Genomic DNA, 8,696 nt, shown 5'->3' with positions numbered 1-8,696 from the left:
GATAAAACCTTTGCAGGATAGAAATGGAATACATAATCTGTAAAAGTGCAACGCTGAGAAATGACAGACCAGCTTACACCTCACTTTCAGTGGCTTAATGAAGTAATGTGTGCGGATTGTGCAGTATTGTTCCAGTAACAAAGCCTCTGAAAATAGATGCAAGGGAAGAGCAACAGGCACCAAAATGGGCTGAACTCCAATTCCATTACACACCGGGCAGCGTGCACACTGCTGGCCTTTTGCTTGCTTCCCATATGTTAAGGTTGCTGACTGAGCTGAGCTCCAGCTTTCACAGAGCATGTGCAGGCTGACTGCTGCTGGGTGTGACAGCGGCACAGACTGAGGCTTCAGCCAGCTCAAGAGGCCGCAAGTGAGTCTCCACAACAAGAGGCCGTAAGTAGCAGAATACAAGGGCTGATGAGGATGTAATTAAAAGTAAGGGCAATTTATCATCTTTAAATTGAGAAGTGGAGGTAGAGAACGGAGGGTGGTAGCACAGGACACCACCAGGATTAAAAAGAATATGAGGGGACAGGAGCAAAGGTGTCGTGATTTGGTGACGGTGAGTTTGGGTTTTACTTACAGAGGGGAGGAAGTGACATAATTGGCTCAAAAACGTAAGTTTCTGCCGGGACGGATTTGAGATGAGGGACAACTTAACATTTGTTTTTCATTGCTTTGAATTAATTCATTGCAATCGGAAATAAAAAGCTGAAGGCTTTCTGCAGACAAGGTGACAGCATCTCCAGGAATAGAAAATGTAGCAGTGAACTGATCTGAGTCATGCCATGGATTTATACATTGGGCTGTGTTTAAACCCTGCAATGCAGATTGGGCTGGAGTCCTGCCAATGGTACAGCACCTCAGATGCCGTGACAGACTCAAGCCTTTTTTCAACCTCAGTTTAAACGTAGGACCAATTCTACCCTGAGTGCAGCGTTTTTGTTTTCTCATCGCAAAGTGCAGATAAACGGGGTGATGGAGTGAGATGAAGTTGGGTGGGAGCAGATTGATGTGGAGCATAATCGCCAGCCGCGGAGTTAGACTCAGTCGGCTGTCTCTGTGCAGTAAGTTCAATGACCAGGAAGACCACTATTTCAAGAGGTATATTTGATAAAGCTACGGGTGTCAATTTAGGGAACTGAATGTGTAATTGATTTGATGTCATGTCAAATCAAACTGGACATAATGCGTAGGGCGGCACGGTGGCGGTTAGCACTGCTGCATCGCGGTGACCTGGGTTTGATTCCGACTTTGGGTGACTGCATGTGTGGAGTTTGCACTTTCTCCCTGCTCAGGTTTCCTCCCACAGTCCAAAGATGTGCAGGTTAGGTGGGGTTACCGGGATAGGGTGGGGATTGAGCCCAGGTAAGGTGCTCTTTGGGAGGGTCACTGCAGACTCGATGGGTCGAATGGTCTCCTTCTGCACTTTGATAATATGACATGACGGGCAGCACGGTGGCGCAGTGGTTACCACTGCTGCCTCAGGGCACCGAGGTCCCAGGTTCGGTCCCGACCTGGGTCACTGACCGTGTGGAGTTTGTACATTCTCCCCGTGTTTGTGTGTGTTTCGCTCCCACAACCCAAAGATGTGCAGGGTAGGTAGATTGGCCACGCTAAATTGCACCTTAATTGGAAAAAATAAATTGGGTACTCTAAATGTATTTTAAAAAAAGATAATATGGCATGAGAGCGATACTGTAATAATTGCAGGATAATGATTTAAATGTTTGAATATAATGTAAGGGTAACAGGAGCAGTATGATGAGAGTGTCATCACCTTCAATCATGGGACCAAACTGGAATGTCTCCTGAAACATTCATTTAGGTGTAAGAGCAAAAATGGCACAGAGACCCCGGTCCAGCACCTCCTCATGGTTCCCCCATGACATTGTATTGTGCTGCAATGTCGTAGCCACTGCAACGTTACACTCTGATGTATCACAGTGATCTGTATCATGTGATTGGCCCCAATCCTCCAGGAAGTGGCAGGCACAGGCGGATTGTCGCCCCGTTCCTGCTTTTCTGTGCCACACCAGTGCTCCGAACCTCCGACTGCGACTTCCGATCCCGGCTTCGCCAGAAATACGGAGCCTGCCTGAAATGGAGCAGCCTCTTTGCGGCGCTGGGTTGTCATGGAAGACAAGCCATGCCCCCATTTTACAGAACCCGCTCCCGTATGCTGAAAGGAGTTTAACTGTCCCAAAACTCTTTAAAAAGCTATGGAGAGATGATAAGTAGGGTGGCAGGTGGTCTGGATGGCAGGGCGGCAGGTGATGATGGCAGACAGTGAGTTGGCAAGGTGCCAGGCGCGTAGGGTTACAGGAGGGTGGGGTAGGATGTATCTGAGGTAGGTAGATGGGTAAGGTAGGTAGGGTGGCAGGTGGAAGTGGTGAAGTGGTAGGGTGGAAGTGGTGAAGTGGTAGGGTGGAAGGTGAGTAGGATGGAAGGTGAATAGGGTGGTAGAGAGATAGGTGTGTAGGATGGCAAGTGGGTATGGTGATAGGTGGGAGCGTGGGAAGTGGGTAGGGTGGGATATGGCTGAGGTGGGTGGGTTTTCCTGGGGTTTGCCGGAGATGGCAGTCGCCCATCGACTTCATTGAGAACAGTTAAGATGTCAGCAAGAGTTGGGGGTGGCAGGGGAGGAGGGGGCAATAAAGGAGGTAGGGGAGCATGAGGCGGGATGGTGGGGTGTTAGATATTTTAGTTGGTTTAATTATTTGCAGCCCTGTTTGCTTGTTTTGCTTTATGGTTGTGTTTGATGTGTAAATGTATAAATGCCTCAATAAAATATTTTTCAAAAAGAAGTTTAAACATTCCAGGCAATTTCCATGGATTCAGTTCGTTGGGACTTCCAAGGAGTCCTTGGCATAACTTCTGGGGTATGTCTTGTCTCCTACTATCTGGAGATCAGAAGATCTGGGCTAATATAATTCGAGGGTACGTTTGCTGATCCTAAACTCCCACAGGGAGCTGCACCCAATGGGATCACAGCTCAGTATATGATTACAACGTTGTGAGGTAGATTAGAGAACTTATCCCACCACCCTGACATGGACAGATATCGCCATGCCTTCATGGTCACTATTCTGTATTGTTGCTGGGTAAATATCCTGGAATTTCCTCCCTCGGATTACGGGCTACGTGTCAAGGAGAACGCTCACCACCACCGTCTCAGTGTTCCTAGGAAGGAACAACAATGCCAGCCTCACCAATGATGCCCCATGACCCAGAACAAAATAATCCAGAAAAACGTAATTCACAAATTGTTCTGACAGTGTTGTAACCCGATTATGGACTTTTGACCCTTTTGCTTTCTCCGCAGTGATGTTAAGAATCATGAAACTTGCACTGCCATCTTATTGTGTGAGACAGACTAATATAAGTTGCAGCATAATGTTGCAGTACAGTTGAGCTTTTTGAAGGAGCTGGAATTCCCAAGGCAGTGGGTGAAAGTGAGAGTCGAATTACACCTGGGGGCATTAGGACCCTTACGTTGCATTTGTTTCTGTACTTGTCCATGAGGCTTAACAATCTGTAAATAAGGACACCCCAAATTTCTTTGGACCTCCATTTTCTCTGGTTCCCTTGTCCAGTGACTTTGTTTATTGATTTACAGGATGTGGGCATCGCTGGCTCGGCCAGCATGTATAGCCCATAATAATTGCCCTTGAGAAGGTGCCGCTGCGCTGCCTTCATTAACGGCTGTAGGTACACCCACAGTGCTGCTAGGGAGGGAGTTCCAGGATTTTGACTCACCGACAGTGAAGGAACGGCGATATATTTTCAAGTCAGGGTGGTGAGTGACTTGGAGGGGAACCCCCAGGTGGTGGTGTTCCCAGGTATCTGCTGCTCTTGTCCTTCTAGATGGTCATGGTTGTGGGTTTGAAAGATGCTGTCGAAGGAACCTTGGTGAGTTCCTGCAGTGCATCTTGTAAATGATACACACGGCTGCCACTGCTCGTCAGTGATGGAGGGATTGTATGTTTGTGAAAGGAGGAGCAATCAAGTGGGCTGCTTTATCCTGGATGGTGTTGAGCTTCTTGAGTGTTGTTGGAGCTGCACTCAACCAGGCAAGTGGAAAGTATTCCTCATTTGTGTCTTTTAGATGGTGCGCACAGTATGAAGTCTTACAACACCAGGTTAAAGTCCAACAGGTTTGTTTCGATGTCACTAGCTTTCGGAGCGTTGCTCCTTCCTCAGGTGAATGAAGAGGTCTGTTCCAGGAACACATATATAGACAAATTCAAAGATGCCAAACAATGTTAGGAATGCGACCATTAGCAGGTGATTAAATCCTTACAGATCCAGAGATGGGGTAACCCCAGGTTAAAGAGGTGTGAATTGTATCAAGCCAGGACAGTTGGTAGGATTTCGCAGGCCAGATGGTGGGGGATGAATGTAATGCGACATGAATCCCAGGTCCCGGTTGAGGCCGCACTCATGTGTGCGGAACTTGGCTATAAGTTTCTGCTCGGCGATTCTGCGTTGTCGCGGATCCTGAAGGCCGCCTTGGAGAACGCTTACCCGGAGATCAGAGGCTGAATGCCCTTGACTGCTGAAGTGTTCCCCGACTGGAAGGGAACATTCCTGCCTGGTGATTGTTGCGCGATGTCCGTTCATTCGTTGTCGCAGCATCTGCATGGTCTCGCCAATGTACCACGCTTCGGGACATCCTTTCCTGCAGCGTATGAGGTAGACAACGTTGGCCGAGTCGCACGAGTATGTACCGCGTACCTGGTGGGTGGTGTTCTCACGTGTAATAGTGGTATCCATGTCGATGATCTGGCACGACTTGCAGAGATTGCCATGACAGGGTTGTGTGGTGTCGTGGTCACTGTTCTGAAGACTGGGTAGTTTGCTGCAAACAATGGTTCGTTTGAGGTTGCGCGGTTGTTTGAAGGCAAGTAGTGGGGGTGTGGGGATGACCTTGGCAAGATGTTCATCGTCATCAATGACGTGTTGAAGGCTGTGAAGAAGATGACGTAGTTTCTCCGCTCCGGGGAAGTACTGGACGACGAAGGGTATTCTGTCGGTTGTGTCCCATGTTTGTCTTCTGAGGAGGTCGGTCCGGTTTTTCGCTGTGGCGCGTTGGAACTGTCGATCGATGAGTCGAGTGCCATAGCCCGTTCGTATGAGGGCATCTTTCAACGTCTGTAGATGTCTGTTACGCTCCTCCTCGTCTGAGCAGATCCTGTGTATACGGAGCGCTTGTCCATAGGGGATGGCTTCTTTAATGTGTTTAGGGTGGAAGCTGGAGAAGTGGAGCATCATGAGGTTATCCGTGGGTTTGCGGTAAAGCGAAGTGCTGAGGTGACCGTCCTTGATGGAGACGAGTGTGTCCAAGAATGCAACTGATTTTGGAGAGTAGTCCATGGTGAGTCTGATGGTTGGATGGAACTTATTAATGTCATTGTGTAGTCGTTTCAGTGATTCTTCGTCGTGGGTCCAAAGGAAAAAAATGTCATCGATGTATCTGGTGTATAACGTCGGTTGAAGGTCCTGTGCGGTGAGTAGGTCCTGTTCAAACTTGTGCATGAAGATGTTGGCGTATTGGGGTGCGAATTTGGTCCCCATGGCTGTTCCGTGCATCTGGATGAAGAACTTGTTGTCGAAGGTGAAGACGTTGTGATCCAGAATGAATCTGATGAGTTGCAGAATTGCGTCTGGAGATTGGCAGTTGTCGGTGTTGAGTACTGAGGCTGTTGCAGCAATGCCGTCGTCATGGGGGATGCTGGTGTAGAGTGCCGAGACGTCCATTGTGACGAGGAATGTTCCTGGTTCAACTTGTCCATGGGTGCTGAGTTTCTGTAGGAAGTCCGTCGTGTCGCGACAGAAGCTGGGTGTACCTTGTACGATGGGTTTCAAGATGCCCTCGATGTAGCCAGAGAGGTTCTCACACAGGGTCCCATTGCCTGAAACGATAGGGCGGCCTGGTGTGTTGGCCTTATGTATTTTCGTGAGGCAGTAGAGATCTCCAATGCGGGGAGTACGTGGGATGAGAGCACGTAGGGTGCTCTGAAGATCTGGATCCAAGGTCTTGATCAGCCTGTTAAGTTGGCGGATGTGTTCCTTGGTCGGATCTGCGGGTAACTGTCTGTAGTGTTCTTGGTTCTTCAGTTGTCGGTATACTTCTTTGCAGTAGTCCGTTCTGTTCAGTACGACAGTGGCCCCCCCTTTGTCTGCTAGTTTGATGACGATGCTGCGGTTGGTCTTGACAGCGCGGATGGCATTGCGTTGTGCTTGGGTGACGTTCGGGGCTGTCTTGTGAATGCGACTGATGAATCTGGCATTGACGCGACTCCTGACGGCTTGAGCATACATGTCGAGTCTAAGGCAGCGGCCTTCCGGAGGGGTCCAATTCGACTCTTTCCTCTTCGGTTGCCGCACCGCAGATCTCTCGGTCTGCTGTTCCGGTTCATTGGTAGTCTGCTTGGGTTCGCTGTTGGCCTCTTGGGGTCTGTGGAAGAATTCCCGGAGCCTCATTCGCCTGATGAATTCCTCCGTGTCTCCACATCTCCACATTTTAGATGGTGGACAGCTTTAGGGGAGTCAGGAGGTGAGTCACTCGCTGCAGGATTCCTAGCCTTTGACCTGCTCTGGTTGTAGCCACACTATTTATATGGCTAGTCCAGTTGAGTTTCTGGTCAATGGTAACCTGCAGGATGTTTAAAGCTGACTCATGTTGACTGATCACACACTTGCTTATATTGAAAACCGCTTGCTACATTTCTGCTCGCTTTAAACCATTAAAATGCCTCTTTTTAATTTCATGCTTCCAGTCCCAGGCCTGGGTGGCATGCTGAAAATTTACCCCGTTCTTCAGTCCCGATGTTTTTTTTAGGCTTCAACTGAAATTGGAGTTTCATTTCACACTCTAAGTTAAACTCGTTGGATCTCTTCCCTGCAGAGCTGAGGGGTAACAGGCTAGAGATCTTTCAGAGCGTGTAAGGTTCTGTGAACGAAGACAAAGAGAAAAGCTCCCCACCCGTGGGCAGAATTAAAACTGGGGCCAGGATTTTACTGCCGCAGTGTCTCTCTCTGCCCCCCCTCCTCCTCCCAGCAGATGTGCCAAGCTATTTAAATTGCTGCTTACTATGGTGGGTCTGTAATCTGTAATATCCCGTTGAATGGGAGAGGTTGTAGAAATCTGGCCGGTGAGCCATTGATATCAGATAGTCACCACAAATTAAATCCAATAGGGAATTCAAGGGAAACTTCTTCATGCAATTTAAAAAAAAATCATTCCTGGAATGTGGGGGCGGGATTCTCCCATCCTGCTGCAGAATCCCCACGCCGTTGTAAACACTGTCGGGTTTTATGACGGCGTCAAGGGCCCGATCCGATGACGTATTCTGGCCCGCAAAAGGGGCAAGCACGGGCACCTCGTGAAGCGCGAGAGGCATGGCGCCATTCCGCCGTCATTCGTGTGACGCCCCGATGACGCGGCGCCACGTCACTTAAAATCTGCGAGCGCCACAAACTCACGGGACCGGCGAGTTGGACGCCCTCCGCCGTGCCGCCCTGAGGTTCCGTGACCACGACCTAGAGACTCTGCTGGGCGTGGTCGAAGATAGGAGAGCAATCCTGTGCCGTCAACATGGCCACCGGCACCCTGCCAGCACAGTGCGGAGGAATTGGCGTGAGGTGGGCGTTGCGGTAAGCGCGGTGGGGCAAACCCCACGGACTGCCGAGCACTGCCAGAAGAAGATGCATGACCTCACGAGGGCAGCCAGGGTGAGAAGAGCGATACGTGCCCCTGGCTCCACCCAACCCCTATCAGCCGCACATGTGACCCCCCCTCCCCCAGGAGGGGTGCCAAACCCCCCACTTGACCCTCATCGGCTGAACACCCCTGAGAGCCACCCCCCCTGCTGGAGAAGACCGCCCACAACCACAGGGAGTGTGCGAGAACTGGAGGGGAGTCACCTGTACTGCACCCCCTCACAGTGCATGAGCATAGGGCACTGGACCCCAGCACACACCCTCACCCCAATCTCCCCCCAGCACACACCCTCACCCCAATCCACCCCCAGCACACACCCTCACCCCAATCCACCCCCAGCACACACCCTCACCCCAATCCCCCCCAGCACACACCCTCACCCCAATCTCCCCCCAGCACACACCCTCACCCCAATCCCCCCCCAGCTCACACCCTCACCCCAATCCCCCCAGCACACACCCTCACCCCAATCCCCCCAGCACACACCCTCACCCCAACCCCCCCCCAGCACACACCCTCACCCCAACCCCCCCCAGCACACACCCTCACCCCAACCCCCCCCAGCACACACCCTCACCCCAATCCACCCCCAGCACACACCCTCACCCCAATCTCCCCCCAGCACACACCCTCACCCCAATAAACCCCCCCCAGCACACACCCTCACCCCAACCCCCCCCCAGCTCACACCCTCACCCCAATCCCCCCAGCACACACCCTCACCCCAATCCCCCCAGCACACACCCTCACCCCAATCCCCCCAGCACACACCCTCACCCCAACCCCCCCCAGCACACACCCTCACCCCAATCCCCCCCCCAGCACACACCCTCACCCCAATCCCCCCCAGCACACACCCTCACCCCAATCCCCCCCCAGCACACACCCTCACCCCAAACCCCCCCCAGCACACACCCTTCCCCCAATCCCCCCCAGCACACACCCTCACCCCAATCCCCCCCAGCACACA

At 51.4% G+C, this 8,696-nt stretch overlaps 1 protein-coding gene across 3 annotated transcripts in view; it reads left to right on the top strand.

Annotated features, from left to right (window-relative positions):
* Positions 1 to 234: 234 nt before the first annotated feature.
* Positions 235 to 8,696, top strand: part of LOC140392805 (F-box only protein 2-like) — a 66,237-nt gene continuing 57,775 nt past the window's right edge. The window contains exon 1 of one of the 3 annotated variants that reach the window (XM_072478455.1): positions 235 to 393. The gene's annotated coding sequence lies outside the window, so the exon portion shown is untranslated. Of the gene's footprint in view, positions 394 to 938; positions 1,105 to 8,696 lie in introns of those variants that run through there. The other 2 variants (XM_072478457.1, XM_072478456.1) reach the window with 2 other exon arrangements.

Source organism: Scyliorhinus torazame, chromosome 16, assembly GCF_047496885.1.
Source record: "Scyliorhinus torazame isolate Kashiwa2021f chromosome 16, sScyTor2.1, whole genome shotgun sequence".
NCBI classification, from domain to species: domain Eukaryota; kingdom Metazoa; phylum Chordata; class Chondrichthyes; order Carcharhiniformes; family Scyliorhinidae; genus Scyliorhinus; species Scyliorhinus torazame.
The sequence above is the reverse complement of the archived record's forward strand: the minus strand, read 5'-3'. Positions and strand labels throughout refer to the sequence as shown.